We start from the raw sequence: 11,474 nt of genomic DNA, 5'->3' as shown, positions 1-11,474 counted from the left end.
AATAAATGGTGAATGAAGCAAGGGAAAAAAAGGAGAAGAAGAAAAGAAAGAAAAGAATAGAAAGAAAGTATCAGCTTCTGCATGTTCTGTGGGTATAGGTGGAAGGTCTCTGAGAAGGACCCTCACTATCATTAAGTTTCCCAGGCATATTCCCTTCCTGGTCCTTCTTGTTCCTCATCCACTTCTTTTCCCTTCATTCCTCCCATTTTCCATCCCAGTTCCCAATTCTCTGTAGTATCTTTGAACCTGGTAGAGTGTTTTGTCTGAATGCCTTCTATTTGAGCCAGGCATTCCCCACCCTGGTTCTGGGAATCCAACCTAGGGCCTTGTACTTCTGGACTTAAGTGATCCTTTGCCTCAGCCTCCTGAGTAGCTGGTACTATAGGCATGAACCACCGCATCAAGCTGCTTTGCCATTTACTGGGTGAGCTTGGGCAATTTACTTAATCTGAGTTCTAGATATGGCATTGATCATGTATATACTAGCATCTACTTTGCCAATTGGTTTACAGATTAAATTAGATAGAGGCAAGACATAGAATCTAGAAAATAATAGGTGCCTAATAAATATTAATTATCTCTCTTTGTTTCTTGAGGCTGTAAGTGCCAGGTTCCTGTTTTCAAAAGCCTGAAAAATAAATTTCCCAAGAAAGCAGTATGTGAATACACTAATGTCGCTTTTCACCAATTTAGGGATTCTTGGTGAAGACTGCTGATTTTCTCATACTATTTTTACAGTATTTTCCTTGGAAGAAAAGATGCTTAGTTGCAGACTGGGACTGTGTGACTTTAGGTAACTCGTTGTCCCTCTTTGGATTTCACTAGAACAGAGAAAGGATCATTGCTCTTCTTCACTCTAGGAAACAAGGAAGTCTATAAACTCCAGGAGAAAAGTTAAGTACAGATGGTATTATCCTTGGCACTGAGAATATCAGAAGTACAGTCCAGTCAAGGGCCATTGTTCAATTTATGTGATTACCAAAGCCTCAGCTGACACAGGGTTGTGGTTTGACATGGCTTCTTTGTTCCAGATAATAAACATGTGTAATGTCAATTATACTAATGTGTTTTGCTCTAGTTGAAACAAGAAGGAGGCCGGAACACTGTACCTCATTCTCTCTGACCAGGCAACCTCTAACAACACGTTTTTCCTGTCTCTCTTTGTAACTGGTAATTAGGTTCTCAGCTGAGCTGTCAGGCATCTTGACAGGTTTCACAGGCAGTCACCATCTGACAATTTACAACTTCGGGCTTTTCACAGCTGGCATGTTCCCTCCCAGGAAACCTAAGTTTCTAATGCCAATGTTCCTTCTATCATTCAAAGAGTCTGATCTGAGACGAAAGCTAGCTTTCTCCATGCATTATCTAATTTCAAAACAGACTGCTTGGTCTCATGGTGATGATGGAGGAAATATCTGTATTCATGTATGTCCTGAGTGATAAGGGCTGACTTTCTGGTTTGGCAATGCAGGAGTCATCATCATCAAGGCTAGAAGTGGCATGAGAGTGTGGGAATTTTACATAGCCTTTAAGAAAGAGAAAAAAAATAGCTAAGAAAGTTGCTTTTTGTTTTCTTTTCAAAAGTTCAACTCCTATATAACCAAAAAATGGAAAGTAGGGAATTGATAGATTATTTATACACCCATATTCCAGAAACATTTATGATAGCTAAAAGGTGGAAGCCACCCAAGTGTCCACCAACAGCTGAATGAGATATGTAACGCAATGGAATATTAGCCTTAAAAAGGAAAGGAATTCTGACACATTCTACAACATTGATGAACCTTGAAGACAATATGCTAAGTGAAATAAACAAATCACAAGACATATACTGTGATTCCACTTATATAGGTACCTCAAATGGCGAAACTTATATAGAGAGAAAGTAGAATGGTGGTAACCAGAGTTGGGGGACAGGAGGAATGAAGGGTTATTGTTTAATGCTTTATTGTTTATTATTCTGTTTTGGAGGATGAAAAATTTCTGGAGATGGATGGTGGTGATGGTTTTACAACAATATGGGTGTTTTTGTTTTATGGACTGGGGATTAAATCCAGGTTTTTGCACATGCTAGGCAAGAGCTCTACCCCTAAGCTATATCCTCAGCCCAGCAATGTGATGCCACTTAAAAATGGGTGAAATGAAGGGCTGGGGGCATAGTTCAGTGGTACACCACTTCCCCCAGCATGCACAAAGTCCTGGGATGGACTTCTGGAACTACAATAAGAAGGGAGGGTTTAAATGATAGATTTTATGCTATGTATATTTTATTGCAATTCATTTAAAAAAGTTCTTCCCTTTTTGACTAGGGTACCTAAGCCATTGATGAAAATAAATCAATTCTACTCAGGAGGCTGAGGCAGAAGGATCAGGTGAGACCCACTTCTGAGAAAACAAAATAAGGAAGGAAAAAAAAAGAAATTCTTCCCAGTCTGGGTCAGAAGCTCCTCAGATGAATTTTTTTGTGTTTTTTTTTTTGTTGTTGTTATTGTTTGTTTTTTGGTACCAGGGATTGAATTCAGGGGCACTCCACACTGAGCTACTTCCCCAGCCCTATTTTGTATTTTATTTAGAGACAGGGTCTCACTGAGTTGCTTAGCGCCTTGCTTTTGCTGAGGCTGGCTTTGAACTCTCCATTCTCCTGCCTCAGCCTCCTGAACTGCCACTCCCGGCTTCAGATGTTTCTTTTTAATTTTTAAAATTTTCTTAGCTGTCAATGGAATTTATTTTATTTATTTATATGTGGACTAGCATGTGCCTCACACATGCTAGGTAAGTGCTCTACCACTGAACCACAACCCCAGCCCTACAGATGGGTTTTAATGCTTATTTGATCACAGCACTGCTCAGACTGTATTATAAAGCCAAAAATTGTGTTGCCAATCTTTTATTTTCCCAGGCTAGCATCCATTGCCTTTCTTTCTGGTAACTGTACCTTAATTTCTTGCTGGAAACTAGCCCTTCCTCTATTCACAGTCTGTTCTTGTGAAGTTGACCCTATTGTGTTCCAAGGATTTTTTTTTTTTTTTATGGTGCTTGGGATTAGAACCCAGGGCCTTGTGCATGCAAGGCAAGCACTCTACCAACTGAGCTATATCCCCAGCCCCCCAAGGATGGAACTTGTTTATCAGCCTAAACCAATCTGCATGTACAGTGTATAGTGTATGACTTTTCCTCAAGTCTGGGTTACAGATGGGCACATGATCCAATTAGAGTCAATGAAAGCAATAAGATTTTCTCTGGCATTTAGGAGAAATAATTTCTCTTTCACTCTTTTTCCTGACATTTGATGATGATGACAATAATAATGAAACAGTTAACATTTATTGAGGGCTTATTTTATACAGGGAGATTTTTTTTTTTTTTTTGGTTTGGTTTTGGGACTGGGGCTTGAACTCAGGGGCACTTGACCACTGAGCCACATCCCCAGCCCTATTTTGTATTTTTATTTAGAGACAGGGTCTCACTGAATTGCTTAGCTCTTCACCTGTTTCTGAGGCTAGCTTTGAACTTGTGATCCTTCTGCTTCAGCCTCCAGAGCTGCTGGGATCATAGGTGTGCCACCGTGCCTAGCTGACAGAGAGAATTCTAAATACTAAATTTATTTACACATCACAATAACCATATTGTGTAGCTATGATTATTATTTCCTCTTACAAGTGGTGTAACTGAGGCACAGTTTTGTTTTGTCTTTTTATAGTGCTGGGATTGAGCCCAGGGCCTTACACACACTAAACACATAATCTACTTCTGAGCCACGTCCTCAGCCTGGCACAGAGAGTTTGCCCAGTGTTTGCCTCACATGCACAAGGCCCTGGGTTCAATCCCCAGCACCACCACCACAAAAAACAAAACAAAACAAAAAAAACATTAAATTAAATTGAGGGTGGGGATATAGCTCATAGCTCAGTTGGTAGAGTGTTTGCCTCACATCTCACATGCACAAGGCCCTGGGTTCAATCCTCAGCACCACAAAAAAAGAAAGTCTGCCCAACTTGTCAAGGGCTCACAGCCAATTTACGGTCAAGCCGCAAACCCACTTTCACAACCTTGAGAAAATGTAAGGAATGGAATTGCTGCTTCTTTTTCTGGGAAGCCCCAAACCCAAGGCAATGCAGTGAAAGGCATGTTCTAGAGATGAAACCAGATCATTTAAGCCCCAGAACTAACTTCCTAAGCCAGCCCTTACTCTAGACATTTTTTTTTTCCTTTTGGTATGTGTAAGCCAAAACATTTCTATTTCTCTGAAGCTACTTTCTGTCTGGTTCTCTATCTTTTAAAATCAGAGTCCTAAGTGACATAGAATTATTTATTTGTGGCCTTCCCAGGAAGCTGTGATCTCCTTGAGATAGGAATGTTCTTATTCATTTCCACATCCACAGAGTCTAGCATCATGCACATAATTATCATTCAATAAACGTTTGCTACTTATCAATTCAGTCATTCCACAAACATTTTCTGCTGTGAGCCAGAAATTGGGTTAGATACAGGGAATGGGAATAAAAATGAGTGACTTAACATTGTTTGTCTGCAGTATATGGGAGAATAATCACTCTAAAGGTTAGTATGATAGAGAATGCTAGGAAAAGATGCACACACATTGCAGAGTCCGCTGAAAGTTGTTGTTACCTTGGTATTCTGTGTCTGACTGATGAGCATTTCTGGGTTCCAGAACATGGCCAAATGTTTTCAGGGTTGTCTAAGGTTCCAAAAATGTTGGAAAGCATCTACTTCTCCATCTGATGTACGTACCAGAGTCACACCTGTCATATGAACCATGTGTTTTCGGCAAGGCTTCTTTGTATCACTTGAGTCTCAAAAGCATATTCAGTAAAATGAGTGCTCCCTGCTCATTTCTGAGAGTTATGGTGAAGATCAAAAGAAGTCATAGATACGAAAGTTTCTACTGTATCTAGGTGATAGTTGTTTTCTTTTATCTGACCACAATAAGTGTTAACATAGTCTACTCTAGCTAGGATCCCCGCAACGCCACATCATTTGGTCTCACCAGCAGTTCTGTTGTACTTGTAGTGAACATCTGTTGTTTTTGTCTGTCCAGAATTTTTCTCTATTTTGGCAAAAAGTACCCTACATTCCTTCTGGGAATTACCTCTCCATCTTTCTATGTACTTATTGTGAGGGTGTTACTCTGAGCCTCTTGACACAAGGTGAGCATACAAGCATAGCTTGAGTAATCAAAATATCTTACTCCTTGGCAAAGCAGCTGGCTTTAGGGAAGGGCATATGACACAGGGCCGAAATTGGACTACTCAGAGCTGTTCATCTGGATTATATGAACTGTTTTTCCAGGGTGAGAAGCTTCCCTTTTCTTTGGGGGGGGGGTGTCACTGAATTGCAATTATGTAATCCTGGACCTTCTGAGGCTGTTCCTTTCACCCCCCCTTCCCCTGCATCCCTAGTCCAGCATCCCTTTGCTACATGAAAGAAACTATTTTTTATGTATTTTTAAACTATTGTTTGCATAATACCTTTATTTATTTATTTTTATGTGGCGCTTAGGATCGAACCCAGGGCCTCGCACGTGCTAGGCGAGCGTTCTACCGCTGAGCCACAATCCCAGCCCAAAAGAAACTATTAAGATGCAATTTTTCTTCAGTTATGATCTATGTGAGACTTCTATAAAACTATGACTATGGTTCATAAGCCCCCAGTTTTGTTTTGTTTGTTTTTGGTATTAGAGATTGAACTCAGAGGCTCTTAACCGCAGAGCCACATCTCCAGCCCTTTTTATATTTTATTTTGAGACAGAGACCCTCTAAGTTACTTAGGGCCTTGCTAAGTTGCTGAGGCTGGCTTTGAACTCAAGATCCTCCTGCCTCAGCCTCCCAAACTAATGGGATTACTGGTGTGGGCCATGGTGCCAGGCAAATCCTCAGTTGATATCTACTTACACTCACAAAGTCTCAAATGCCTTCAAATTCTACATCCACAATATTCTATATGGAGAAGATTTATGAAGAGAAGAATAAATTTCATGATATCTATTTACATGATACCATTTGATAATTAGATGAGACCTCTTTTTTCAGGAATTTTGGGGTAATGGGTAAGAGAGAGCATTTTATGTAGGAAAGGTCATATATCAGGCAAACTTAAATGTTGTATAAAACCCGAACTTTGGCTCCCATCACTAGTGAGTATAACATATCAGTAAAGGAAGCACTTGATTAAAACCCATGTTAGAAGTTTTTCTGATTTGTTTCCTGTGTGTAGACGCTAACAATGGCAGCATTCAGTGGAGTACGTTAAACTAGGTTGCAACAGTGGGAAGCATCTGAAACTCCTGTCCTTGGGATGGACACATCCAACAAATTGTTTTTTTTCTTTTTTCAGTACTAGGGAACCCAGCCAGACACTATCACTGAGCTATATCTCCAACCCGTTTCATTTTTCATTTTGACAGGGTCTTGTTAAATCATTCAGGCTGGCCTCAAACTTGTGATCTTTCTGCCGTAGCCTTCTGACTCACTGGGATTACAGGGGTGTGCCACCATGCCCAACAGCCACATACAATTTTATAACAAAATTCAGCCTATAGAGAAACCCAGGAATTTGGAGCTGGCTGTAGTATGTAGAGAGACTGAAAAAGAAGAGACAGAAAGAAACAGCTGAGGAAAAAAAAATTTTAAGACACTGATTTTTTAGATATAAGGTTTAATAATTTTTTTTTAAACCTGGGGATGTAGCCTACTTGCTTAGCATGTGTGAGGCCATGGGTTCAATCCCCAGCATCACACACACACACACACAGTATCCTCCCCTCCACCCTACCCCCAGCTTAAACTGATTTGAATTGTCATTTTCAACCAAAACCAAAAGACATCTTATAGCATAGTATTACTACCTAGTAAAGAGAAGTCCAAAGAGGAGGCTCAAAGACAATCCTGGGGCAATAAATGTCAACTTATTTTATGTTTGATGGCCAGCTGTTTCTGTTTTATATTCTCTGTGGCACAAATCTGGTAGGAATTCACATAGATTTTTTTTTTTTTTTTGTAAATCTTGGCAGATGTCAGCCAAAGAAAAGGGCATGACAAAATCGCCAATTGGTCCTGAGGATACATTCCAAAAAACCTCTCAGTCCACAAACATGCTATCCAACCTTCCCACTGTCACAGATGTCCCAGACAATCACAGTTGTGATGCACTGATCATGGGATGCCTGCCAGAGGGTAGTGTCAGAGCAGTGGGATGAATATTTACCTCCTTACACATACACAATAACTGCGTAAAACATTTTCCATGGACTAAGCTTGGAACTAAGCTAAGCACTTTACATGTTATTTTATCTAATTCTTAAAGAACCCCCTGAGAAGGGTAATGTCAACCCCATTTTATAGATGAAGAAACCCACGTTCAGCATAGTTATAAAAATGAAAAAATAAGGTGGTCATTGACATTAGTAAATGATGGGAGTGGAACCCCAAAGTCAATATTTTAAACTATCATTGTACCTCTTTTACTACTTAATTTCGTCAGGGCTGGATTTCTTTTAGTGGCTGTTCTAACTTATTCATGGCTTATAGTAGAAACTTATCTGATACTTGAGACTGGAAGGTTTCTAGGTCAGGATTGTATCATATTGAATTGCATCCTATCATCCTTTAGTACTTTGGCCCAGCATTTATTTATTCTTGAGGGTTAAAATGGGAGGATTTGGTCCTTCCCCACATGGGGCATTTTATTTATTTATTTATTTATTTATTTTTTTTTAAGAAAGAGTGGGGGGGAGAGAGAGAGAGAGAGAGAGAGAGAGAGAATTTTTTAATATTTATTTTTTAGTTCTCGGCGGACACAACATCTTTGTATGTGGTGCTGAGGATCGAACCCCGGGCCGCACGCATGCCAGGCAAGCGCGCTACCGCTTGAGCCACATCCCCAGCCCACATGGGGCATTTTAAAAAGACTGTTTTGTTTTCTTCTTCAAGTATGAGGGATAGAACCCAGGGTCTTGGGCAGAAGACTGGCATTTTAAAAAGATGTTCACAAAACAAGTTTCATTATATGAGAATATAGAGGTCAAGGAACAGCTCTGGCCAGGCACAATGGAGCATGCTTGTAATCTCAGCAACTCATGAGGCTGCGGCAAGAGGATCACAAGTTCAAGGTCAGCCTCAGCAATTTAGAGAGGCCCTAAACAACTTAGCAAGACCCTGTCTTAAAATACAGATTAAAAAAAGGGCTAGAGACTTACTCAGTGGTAAAGTGTATCTGTGTTTAATTCCCAGTATCCCCACCCACACAAAAAAGAACTCTGTCCATAATCAACTTTATTTTCTAGCCTGTGAAACTTTGCTTATACTAGGCATATCTAAGTGACATATGATAGCCACATTACATTGCAACCTATTTATAGTTAATTGGTCCTGACATCTAAAGATAAAAGTCTATGAATATGGGGGCTGGGGCTGGGGCTGGGGCTCAGCGGTAGAGCACTTGCTTTGCACGTGTGAGACACTGGGCTCGATCCTCAGCACCACATAAAAGTAAACAAAATAAAGATATTGTGTCCTGTATAAATTTATTTATTTACATATATAAAAAAGGCTATGGATGTGATATGTGGGTAGGAAGGATAGTAGAATGAATCGGACATTATCATCTTATGTGCGTATATGATTACATGACTAGTGTAATTCTACATTATGTACAAACAGAAGAATGAGAAGTTATACCCTATGTATGGTGTGTCAAAATGTATTCTATCATGTATAACTGATTAGAACAAATTTTTTAAAAAACAAAAATGTCTTTCTTTGTAGAAAAATAAAGTCTAAGGATGCACTGATATCATCCCAGGATACACTGAATGGGCTTCCAATAACCTATCTATCTATTTATTTGATTATCATTAGTTCTATGGAATACCTTACCTCTAGTTTCTAAATTTGGTAATTCTTTTTTTCCTTCCTTTTTTGTGATGCTAAGGATTAAATCCAGAGATGCTCATCACCGAGATATACCCCCAGCCCTTTTTATTTTGAGACAGATTCTTGATAAATTGTTGAAGCTAGCATTAAATTTTCTATCCTCCTGCCTCTGATTCTGGAGTAGCTGAGATTACAGGCATATACCACTGTGCCTGGCCCTAAACTGGCCCTAAAATACCCTTTCATTCAGTTTTATTTTTTTTTTACATTCTATTGTAAGAAAATAGAGATTTCCATGAGTAATAATGATGTGATTGCAAAAAATTTATACATTATCTAACCCTGGATTGGGATATCACCACAAGCAATGAATTCATCCTAAATTTTAATATTCAAGTAGAGTATTCTAGCAGAATACCAAAAGAAGACTTTTCTATTTCTGTTTCTAAATATTCACACACTAGCTGGGCACAGTGATACATGCCTGTAGTCCTAGATACTTAGGAAACTGAAGCAGGAGGATCTCTTGAGACCAAGAGTTTGGGGCCACCTTGGGCAACCTAGTAAGATACACACACACACACTCTTCAGAATTCAAATTATCTGCCTGTGTTATTTGCATCATTCCTCTAAACATTTTAAAATTGTTTTGTAGTTGTAAATGGACAGAATGCCTTTATTTTTTTATTTTTATTTTTTTTTAATGTGGTGCTGAGGATCAAACCCAGCGCATGCTAGGCAAGCACTCAGCCACTGAGCTACAGCCCCAGCCCTCCTCTATATATTTTTGAACTAAAAGGGACTCTAGAGATCATTTTAGTTTATTTTCATTAGATTGGAAGCTGAGGCCCATAACTGGTTTCTATTAAAAGTAAGATATTGTTCTATGCATCCTTTGCTCACGGGTCATTTTACATGATTATTTAAATGTTTTGTACATGCAAATCTTCTTTCTTTTTTTTAAAAATCTTATTTGTATAAGAAGATTTTGAGTTCCTGGGGGTAGGGCAGGAGAGAAGGTTTAGAGAAGTGGACTGGGAGGCAGTGAAAAAAATAGGGGCTTAATAATCAAAGAGTCTGTATTCTAATTTTAGCTTTTCTTTTAGTGGAGATGTGATGTTGCACAGAGTTGCTTAACTTCTCTGAGCTTTCTTTTTTTTTTTTTGTAACAGAAATCATCATCATTATCATCATCATCATCATCATCATCATCAGTCATACCTCGAACAAGGATGTAGGGAAGACCAAGGGAATAATGAATATAAGCCCTTGCTTCATGTACTGCTTGGCACAGAGTAACTCCATAAATGCTAGTTTTGTTTGCTCCTTCTGTATTTTAAGACTAACACACATTGAGATTTTAACAAGTATTTGTTAAATTGACTTGATCCTTTACTTGAGTTACAATACTGAAAATAATTTCATTGGACAGAACCTCTACTCTTATCAGTCTGTGCATCCAGTGACACATTGACAAGTTATCTTTTCAGATACTGATACATTTGTGACAATAAATATACTGGCATTGCACCTGTTCAGGTATCTCTTATACACACCAGAAATGTGTATGTACCATCAAAGTATTCTTGGTTATCAAAGTACTAATAATTCAATATGATGGAAAGATGTTTGATCTCATTCACACCTTTGGGTTCAAATTCTAGCTCTCCACTTACTTATCAGTTATGTGATTGAGGCAAATGTTACAAGCTGGTTAATATTACCTGCTCACAGGTTTGTTATGAGGAAATAAGAAAACATGGAAACAGCTTGTTCTTGGTTTTGTCATTGCTTGGGTAACTTTTCTTTCTCTTTCTTTCTTTTCTTTTTTTGGCCTGGAAATAGAACCCAGGGGTGCTTTACCACTGAGTTGCTTGTTTTTATTTTTTTCTTTTGAGGCAAGATCTCACTAAGTTGCAGAAGCTAGCTTTGGACTTATGATCCTCATACTTTAGTCTTCTAAGTCTCTGGAATTATTGGCATGGGCCACGATGCCCAAGAGTCTCAAGTAACTTTTCTATCAAGGTCAAAATGTAGTTGGTATCCACAGTTCTCTCCACAGCTTTCTGATTCTAATTTACAGACTTAAGAATACTTAATTGATAGGGCTGGGGGTATAGCTCAGTTGGTAAGTGCTTGTCTTGCAAGCACAAGGCCGTGGGTTCAATCCCCAGCACCAAAAAAGAAAAAAAAAAACTTAATTAAGGCGCTGGGAGTACAGCTCAATTGGTAGAGTGCTTGCCTCAAAGCTCTAGGTTCAATCCCCACGACCACAAAAAAAAAAAAAGTCTTATGGGTTGGGGTTGTGGTTCAGTGATAGAGTGCTTGCTAGCATGTGTGAGGCACTCTGTTTGATTCTCAGCACCACCTAAAAATAAATACATAAAATAAAGATCCATTGACAACTTAAAAAAATACATTAAAAAAAAAAAGAAATTGCAGCGGGGCTTGGTGGCTTACTCCTGTAATCCCAGTGACTCAGGAGGCTGAGGCAGGAGGAGGCAAGTTCAAAGGTGCTTAGCAACTCAATGAGACCCTGTCTCTAAATAAAATACAAAATAGGGCTGGGGATGTGGCTCAGTG

Source organism: Marmota marmota, unplaced genomic scaffold (assembly GCF_001458135.2).
Source record: "Marmota marmota marmota unplaced genomic scaffold, marMar, whole genome shotgun sequence".
Lineage (NCBI taxonomy): Eukaryota > Metazoa > Chordata > Mammalia > Rodentia > Sciuridae > Marmota > Marmota marmota.
This window is presented reverse-complemented; position numbering follows the sequence as displayed.